Below are 10,268 nucleotides of genomic sequence, written 5' to 3' on the forward strand. Positions count from 1 at the left end.
TTCTGATTTGTTTGACATAGAACTTAATTGAACACATCAATTCAGTCCTGACCGGTCCCGACACATAAATCAACATAAAATCATCGAGGGGCCCAAGATACCGCTTCTACCCTCCTAGGATAAAATGAACAAATAAAATTTGACTTATTTGCTTGTATTATTTACTCGCTAAATCATACAAGACAACATGTTTTATAACATCAAGTTACCGATGCGTTTACGCATTATCAATGCATTATCAACTCATAAACACAACTCATATATCTTGGTTTAAAGATTATACGATATTATCGTCTCACAATCACTCGTGATAAATTCCATGAAGTGATTCAAATGAGTGTGGTTTTAATCCAATACTCAAATCTTATTTCAAGAGCACTCATGAACGTTGCAACAAACCTTTCCTATGTCTAAACACTTAGGCAATTTACAAACCAATTCATGAAAGTCTAACCTCATAACTTACCTCCAAAGTATGATCAACTGTGGATAATTTGAACAATCTAATTATTCTAGAAGTAAAACATGCAAAAGTGAAACAATAGTAAACAATTGACACAAGATAGTAACTTTACTCATAAATAAAACTCCTTTATTTAATCATCAAATGTCAATTACATTTAATCTATTAAAAGTTTCTAAACAACTATCTAATCACTATAAATAATATCGTCCTTCATACCAATGCTCTTCGCATGTTGTAAATGCTTAACCCAACTCAGACCCTTTGTGAGGGGATCTGGTGGGTTCTCCTCTGACGATATCCTCTTCACTACGAGGAGTCCCTCTTCTACCCGATGTCCGATGAAGTGGTATTTGATGGGTTTTGAGCATTCTAACACTTCCTAAGTGTACGTGCAACTCTAATAACCTTGGATTTATGTTTGTCTAATTATCATGCAAAGTTGATTTCCATGGCTATGATCCTATCTAGCATACATGGGGAACAATTTTAACTTGAATAAAAGATAGAACTGCATACCTTGTTGTTGATTTTGATCCTTGAAACCTTGTGAGCCTAGCACCCCAAGTGTGATGCCTCAAATGCTTCGCACAACACCAAATGCTATTGAGTAAACTTGAAGAGAAAGTATAACACTCTAAAAATCGGCTCTAGCCCTCAAGTATGCATGTGTAGCCGATTTTGAGAGAAACATGAGTTTTATATAGTCTTGACACATTTAGGGTTACACCATGTAAACCCTAATGTGTCATGACTCTTCATTTCCATGACCCATGGGTTTGTAACTCCCATGGAGCCTCCATGGAGCATCCAATGGGTTCAACCCAACTTGATTATCCATGGAGCCTTTTAGCCCATTATATAAGTTATGGATGATTTACATAATCAACCCATATATTTAATTAGTTATATTTTGATCACTTAATTAATTCTAAAATTAATTCTTGATCAAACTAATTAAATAATATTATTAATATATTAGAACTTATAATATATTAATAAACCACAAGTGTTATTTCTCTCATTTAGTCTATCCAATTGCATGGTGCCATGCAACCAAATGGACCATGCCGGGTCGGGTCAAGTACATACCAGAAATAGTTATGGACTACCATGATCCCTTGATTCCTTGGTTAAGGAAAATAGTCCTTCATTATCGCAAAAAATCTCCATAGGGTCCTTTATGGCTGGTTCAACTCCAAGGTCTCTAATGAAGTTCTTCAACCATATTGCCTCCTTCGACGCTTCGCTCATTGCTATGTACTCTGATTCACACGTTGAATCAGCCACAATCTCCTGCTTGGAACTTTTCCAAGTCACTGCTCCTCCATTCAGGGTAAATACCCAACCCAACTGAGAGCGAAAGTTATCTCTGTAGGTCTGAAAGTTGGTGTCACTATACCCTGCTCCATTTAGGGTAAATACCCAGTCCATCGTCCTTCGCAGATACTTAAGAATGTTCCTTAGTGCGGTCCAGTGAGCTCTACCCGGGTTCCCTTGATATCGGATAACCATGTTCAAAGCGAAAATCACATCATGGCGAGTACATGTCATAGCGTACATGATCGAGCCAACGGTTGAAGCATATGGCACTCGATTCATTTCCACTATCTCGCTGGCTACTATCGTAGGTTCATACAGAACTTCTCTAGCATCACTAAGCCGCTTACTACACTAACCCAGAAGGGCGTGGCCTTTGACTTGGAAGAGAAACAAAAGAAGGCGTTCCAAACACTGAAGCGAGCCTTATGCACCGCACCAATACTATCCCTCCCATAAGGAATAGAAGACTTTGTAGTCTATTGCGATGCATCCAACCAAGGGCTCGGATGTGTTCTGATGTAATGAGGAAAGGTCATCACTTATGCCTCGAGACAGCTGAAGACACACGAGGTCAATTACACCACACATGATTTTGAGTTAGGAGCAGTTGTGTTTGCTATAAAGATCTGGAGACACTATCTGTATGGTACGAAAAGCACTATCTTTACAGACCACAAAATCCTTCAGCACATCTTTGATAAGAACGAGCTCAACATGAGACAATGACGGTGGGTTGAGCTACTCAATGACTATGAATGTGACATTCGTTATCATCCCGGTAAGGCCAACTTAGTAGTTAACGCCCTAAGTCGGAAAGAATACTCTGGTCGTAGAGTCAAATCATTGACTATGACTATCCATTCACACTTGTCCACAAAAATTAAGGAGGCTCAGCTCGATGCTTTGAAACTTGAAAATGTGGCGGGTGAATCCCTAAGAGGGATGGATAAGAACCTAGAAAGCAAGGATGGCGGAGCATTTTATTTTATGGACCGAATGGACACCGAAACACGGTGGCTTCAGAGACGTGGTCATGACTGAGGTGCACAACACGCAATATTCCATCCACCCAGGTTCAGATAAGATGTATCTGGATCTTAAAAAGTTATATTGGCGGCCTAACATGAAAGCAGAGATTTCTACCTTTGTGAGTAAATGCCTTACTTACGCCAAGGTTAAGGTCGAATACCAGAAACCATCAGGTTTACTTCAGTAACCGGAGATACCGGAATGGAAATGGGAGCGGATTACTATGGACTTCATAACCAAGTTCCCAAGACAACAGGTGCACTTGATATCATTTGGGTCATCGTCGACAGATTGACCAAATCCGCGCATTTCCTAGCAATCAAAGAGACTGGCAAGATAGAGAAACTAACAAGAACATACATTAGGGAGATCGTACGACTGCATGGTGTTCCCATATCCATTATCTTCGATAGAGATAGTAGGTTCACTTCTAGGTTCTGGCAGTCGCTACAAAGTTCCCTTGGGACGAGGCTGGACATGAGTACAGCCTACCATCCATAGACCGACGGAAAAAGCGAGAGAACTATCCAAACCTTAGAAGATATGCTGAGAACCTGTGTGATTAACTTTGGGAAGGCATGGGATACTCATTTACCCCTTGTCAAATTTTCCTACAACAACAGTTATCTCAAGAGCATAAAGGCTGCTCCATTTGAAGCCCTCTATAGCCGGAAGTGCAGATCCCCTATGTGTTGGGTTGAGGTGGGCGACACCTAGTTAGCTAAAGGACAAGTTCCTGACAGCACTCTCACGGGTCCGAAAATCATATGGGAAACAATAGAGAAGATCATTCAGATCCGTGAACGATTGAAAGCCTCTAGAGACCGTCAGAAAAGCTACGCAGACAAGCGAAGGAAACCTTTAGAATTCCAGGTGGGAGATCGAGTCCTTTTGAAACTCTCACCCTGGAAGGGCTTGATATGCTTCGGAAAGCGTGGAAAGCTAAATCCAAGATACATAGGGCCTTTCGACATTCTTGCTAGAATCGACCCTGTAGCTTACAAACTCAATCTACTGCGTGAACTCAGTAACGTACATCCTACTTTCCATGTCTCTAACTTGAAAAAGTGTCTATCCAACGAGACTCTTGTAATCCCACTCGACGAGATCGAGATCAACGAGACCCTCAAGTTCATGGAAGAACATGTAGAGATCATGGACCGAGAGGTCAAGCAAACAAAACAAAGCTGTATTCCGATTGTGAAGGTTCGCTGGAACGCCAAGCGAGGACCTGAGTTCACATGGGAGTGCGAGGATCAAATGAAATTGAAATATCCTCATCTCTTTACTTAGTTATTTGTAACTACTTATTTGCTTAAACTCTAATTTCGGGACAGAATTCTCTCTAACGGGGGATGATGTGACAACCCGAAATTTTCATGTTCAATAGATCAATTCTATCAAAGTTAGACTCATTTTGCTATCATGTAGCACTTTTTAGGGTCTATTGGAGTGTTCTAAACGTAATACAATCAAGGAGTAGCTTAGAAATGGGTTAACTCGATGCATACCAATCAAAACCGGGCCAAACACTCCAACACATGGAGTGTGCAGGCACACACATGAGTGTGCGGCCACACACCCATTTCAGCCACACTCCTTCATATAAATAGAACACTTAGCCAATTTTGATCACTTTTCCAATCCTTCAAGGCTAGAGCTCAAGATTCTATCAAATATCATCCAAATATTCATCTTGATCTTCATAAAAGTAAGTAATACTTCCCTATGATTTGTTGATGCAAGACCTTAACTAGCCTTTCCCTTTGATTTGATCCATGAAAACATCCATTTTGAGTCAATAACACCAAGAACACCAAGAACACACACTAAGTTTTGGACCATAATCACCCCTTTCAAGCCTCTATAACATGTACACACTTATCACAACTAGTTATATGCTAAGAACACTTGAAATTATACATGAAAAACATCATTTTGTATGATCTTCAAGTGTGTGTGCATTATACATGAAAAACATCATTTCGTATGATCTTCAAGTGTGTGTGCCCGCACACACCATGCTGGCCACACACACCCCTTTTTAGGTCCCAAAATGACAACAAACTTCATTTAAGGCTAAGGCATGAAGAATGAAACCTCCCTAGATGTCCCTTATAGCTTAAAATCATGTTTTGGCACATTCCATAAGGAGTGTGCGGCCGCACACACTCCCTGGCCGCACACACACATTTGTTGTGCATTTTGACCATACACCCCATTGTATAGTCATATACCACTCATATACAATATTATATGGTTGTAACACTTCATAATAAGTGTTTACTAGTCCCTAAGGTGGTTCCAAATCAATAATTAGTTATTACATACACTAATTGTATAAATATATATATATATATATATATATATATATATATATATATATATATATATGTCATTATATGGTTAATAGGATTTGTTTGTGCTTAAGTCTTCAATTGACACTCAACTTCCTATACCGATCTTACATCCGCATCACTCACTTTAGGTGAGTTCATACCCCTTAAACAACCTTTTAAATGCTTTTGCATGCTTTTAAATTCTTTTATGGGGGGGGGGGGGGTACAAGTTGAATATCATAGTTGTTATATCAATCACATGTGATTAATAACTATCAAACAGATGGATTTATTATACTTTCATACCGTCTTATCAAACAAACTACTTTTAAATCATTTTATAAATTGGCATTCAAGTCTTTATTGTTTATTGTTTCAAACCTTTTAAACGTATTACAAAAACCTCTATTCAACTTATGTATTGTTAAAAACCATATGTATACACTTATGTAGTAGGTATATATTTATGTATTTCATAAGATGGTTGTGATTTCAGCTCCAACACTTTTTTTAGCAAAGATGTATAAACACACATGGACACTTCAGACTACATTACTAGTAACTATAATAGGTATAGTTTAGGAGATACTACTTACTATTCCCAGTACAATTGGAACATACAAGAGTCAGTTCATTCTTGAGCCTATACAAATGTACTACATACTATATGAAGAGATACTATTACATACTATATGAAGAGATACTATTACATACTATATGATGAGATACTATTAAATATTATATGAGTAGATACTATCATATACGTACGGGACTAACCATTCTACACCCAGCTGTTAGCCACAGAGGGAACATGCACATCGACGGATGTCTATGGTTAATACTATTCGGCAAATTACTTGTCGTGTTTATCCTAGTACCACAGGATAATATCCTAATGATTATATTATTTTCCCTTTTACCTTTATTATGTGACATATTCACTTAAACGATGAGGTAGACTATATATTTTGATAATAATAGTTACATGGGGGAAAAACCTTCATTCATATGGAGAAGCAAACCTCCAAAACTACCGGGTCTTGGTAGAAGACTACTTTTTATACTAGTAGGAAATATGGGATTTTCTAGGGTTTTCACACTTATACAAACTTTTTCATCAAACAGTTACAAGTCTTTTCCTTACAGTTTTACAAATCAAAGACACTAAAATACTTATGAATTCACCAGCTTAAATGCTAATCTATGCTTTCAAAATAACTTGTATTCTTAGGTCATCAGTAGACAGGTACCGGTGACAGGTTTTTGAGAAGATGGAGCACAGACAAGACTCATCTTTTATTTTTGATCATTCATTTTTGGTGTCTATTACATTACAAAGAACACACATGTATTAAAATTATATATTTAATGCAATGGATGATGTTTGTTTACTTGTTTACTATTACTATGTTGTGATACTATACATGACGTCCTCCGCCCCAGAACGTTTCCGCCGTTCTCGGTTTTGGGGTGTGACAAATACCATCTGTAGCCTCAATATGGTCTTTGACTTTGAGAGCATCGAGTCCAATAGACTCGAGAATGTGTCCAGGTAATCTACTAAGGGGTCCAAAATAGATTGATCTTTGGAAGGGGTGTACTTTTTTAAGTCGCGTGTGATAAAGAGTGTAGAATCATCACCCATGTCTAGCTTCGCCCCCTTATGAAGATCCGAAACGCAGAGAGACCAAAATTGAGAAAAAGTAAGTGCAATTGCATCATGTCTACGAGTCTCCTTTGGAATGTACTGTAGGAAGTCAGCCCACAAGATTTGACCAAAATTGACTGCGTTGCCGGTGAATATACTCCATACAAGCTCGAGAAGGTTGATCCACATGTTATCTGTGCAACCGGTTCTGCCGGGCAAACTTCTGATGACAAAGTGACAGATAAACTACCACACCGCCGATAACTAATTCTTCTTAAATTCTCTGATCCCCTTCAACTTCTTTTGCTACCCCATCTAGTACAGAGTGGTGATGATGTCGGATGTTCTCGGTGAGAAGAACTTGGTAGTGAAGGGAACCCTAAGGTTTATAGCTTCCAAAAACTTGGTCTTGGTGAGCACGACCAGTGAATCATCGATCAAGTGCATCTGCACTTCCTGAAGGTTGTGAAGTAGACGATAAGCTGAAAAAGCACATTTGATCAGAGTGGGGAGTGGGACGACATCAATGAATGAGTCAAATTCACCAAACAGTGGATGTGATGGAATGAACTGGGTCATCAATCGAATTGCTTCATTATAGTGGGTTGATCTTCAAAAACAACCCTAAAATTGCTTGAAGCAATGGATGGGGACTGAACCTTGATTGTTGTGTTAGAACCAGTTGGTTTCACCGACCCTGAGGCCATGGATTGTTTCTTGGAGATGTCGGCACTACTAGAAAAACAGCCTTTTACGACGGTCATTGTGCGTCGTAAAAGGCTCAGACGACGCGCAAACGCGCGTCAAGGAAGGCCCTGTCATAAAGATAGACGACGCGCATTTACGACGCTCATTTACGACGCACAATTACGACGCGCGTTTACGAGACGCAATGCGTATCAAGGAAGGCCTTGTCATAAAGTAAGACGACACACATTCACGTGTCATAACCTTACGACGCGCGTGTTAATGACACACAATGCGTATCAAGAAAGCCCCTGTCAAGAAAGGCCATGTCATAAATGAAGATGACACACATTTTTGCGTATCATAATTTTAAATGTTTAAAAAAAATATTATTTATACATTTTAAATTAAGTTTTCATTTAATGTATCACAATAGAAATAAAATACCATATACAAAAAATACAATGCATTGCAAAATATAAAATAAAATTTCATACACAAAAAATAATATAAATTGCACAAATTATAAAATGTCATACAAATAATCATTCAAATGTTAAACAAAAATAATACATTGCTAACATGGGTTATACATTCCTATAAAACTATCAAATCATCATCCAACTCTGTTTCTTACTGGAATATGTGTGTAATTGTCTCCTTCATCAGCCTCCATGTCCCAAGTCGAATCTACCTTCCTTATCTATATGTATAACAAAGACACATAAATATATTGTGAATTTGTGATCTGATCTGAAATAATAATCTTGAATGTTGGTTGTACCTTGTGCTTAATTTCAGCGTCTTCAATCCTTCTACACAGATTTCACTGAAACAAGAGAATGAAATCTTTTTTGAAAACACAGCTACACTATTCTATTGGGAACAACTAAGATGATGCAATAGTAAAAAACATGATATTAAGTCCATTTGATAGGAACTAATATAAACCAAATTCTAACATGATTATATGTAATATATACATGGAAAAGAACAAAAAAACTTAATGCTATACAAACTAAAAAGATATATTTCTGACAGTGAAAGAAAATGGTTTTCGATCTGTGTTTTTATTTCTGACACGAGATGTTAACAACAAGCTTGCTACATTTCTATTAAGGGACATTTTCTGCAATGTAATGCTATACAAACTAAAAAGATATACACAAATATGATAAACATCAAATTCCAACAAAGTAGAGTTGCATCTTGCCTTTCATAATTCTTTAAGACTAATGAACCCCTGCTCCGATAATTCTTGTGACCTGATCAAATAAAAGTCAAAAAACTAATATACAAATCTAATTATTAGAAGAATCAATGTTCGTTGCAGATAATACCTCAGGCTAATAGACAATCCTTGATCCTATGAACTAGAGAGTATATCATCACAATTTCATCTAACACCACCCATGAGAACCCGTAAAGCTACTCAACCAACATATCATGTCATGTAATGTATTTTTTGTCAGTATATTTTCACATAGAAAAAAAAGTGAAATAAATAAAAATTGTAAGTACCAATAATGATGTATGATTTCCAGTGAGCTGGAGCTTGTAGACTATCTCGTATTGAAATATGAAGAACCACAAGCACAATATAGTTTCAAGTACACGCCCTCTGATTTTCTGGATATGTGCCTGTTCTTCATCCCGCCAAGATTCCCAACTATTGTCTCCTTTCACTCCAACTCCACCTTTATACATAAGCTAGTTAGTCCAATCATCAAAATCTTCCACAACTCTGTTCACATCACATCCCAATCATCAAAATCTTATAATATAGATTCATGAATTTGGAAAAAAAATAAAATAATTGGAAGCATACTTCTACCATTCGAAGCCAGATGGGTTGAAGATATACGGTATAAACAACCATTTTCCTACTTATTATCCAGTCCCAAATATAAACACTAGACCCCAATAAAAGCAACGGGATCTCACTTGACCACCTCCACTGTCCCTATCCCTGTCCCACATAATAGATCCCTTTCATTAAATTAATTATTAATACAAAACAAGAAACTCAACCAGTTAATCAGTCACATACATAATCTTAATCAATAATACATAACAAATTTGTTTTTCATTTTTCCCTAAAAGCTCAATCAGGTGGAGGGAGGGGGCTATAGTTTGATCAATATTTTTGTCTAACTTATTTTTTCCTATATAAAAAAAACTATAGCTCTCAAATATTACAGGACACTGTGCGTGGTTGGGTGGCTGACGTCAGCACACAACCTCCCTCCAATGACCAATGACTACTGACCCTTGCCTTTCTTTTTATCATATCATGTTCATGTCCATGTCCAATTCAAAAAATTAAATAAAAAGGAATTGAGAGAGAGAGAGAGAGAGGATAGGTACCTATAATATTAATTCATCAGGGACATGGGGAGGGACTTCACGAACGGTTTCAACCATGGCGATTATGTTTGACAAGTCAACATCCGCGACAAGTGGAGTTGGCATGGTTCTGATGAGGGACCCACCCCCACCCCCAGTAGTGTGTCCTCCTTGGTGTCTTACAGTACTTGTGAAAGGATTTGGATTATTTGAAGAAGAAGTAGATGTAGATGTGCTGGCCTGAGAAGGATTTACATGCCACAGGTTCCAAGCAGCATCTTCAAGGACAGTTTGGGCATACGTTTCACCAATAGCTGCAAGGTGTCTCATCATCATCTAGACTCTTCCTAAACCCACCAATCTTGATGGACCCCCTCCCAATCAAATCCCAACCAACCTGAATCCGCCTCTAACATCCTATCCCCCCTTCCCC

Source organism: Lactuca serriola, chromosome 4 (genome assembly GCF_051521515.1).
Source record: "Lactuca serriola cultivar US96UC23 chromosome 4, Lser_US96UC23_V15, whole genome shotgun sequence".
In the NCBI taxonomy this organism is placed as follows: Eukaryota; Viridiplantae; Streptophyta; class Magnoliopsida; order Asterales; family Asteraceae; genus Lactuca; species Lactuca serriola.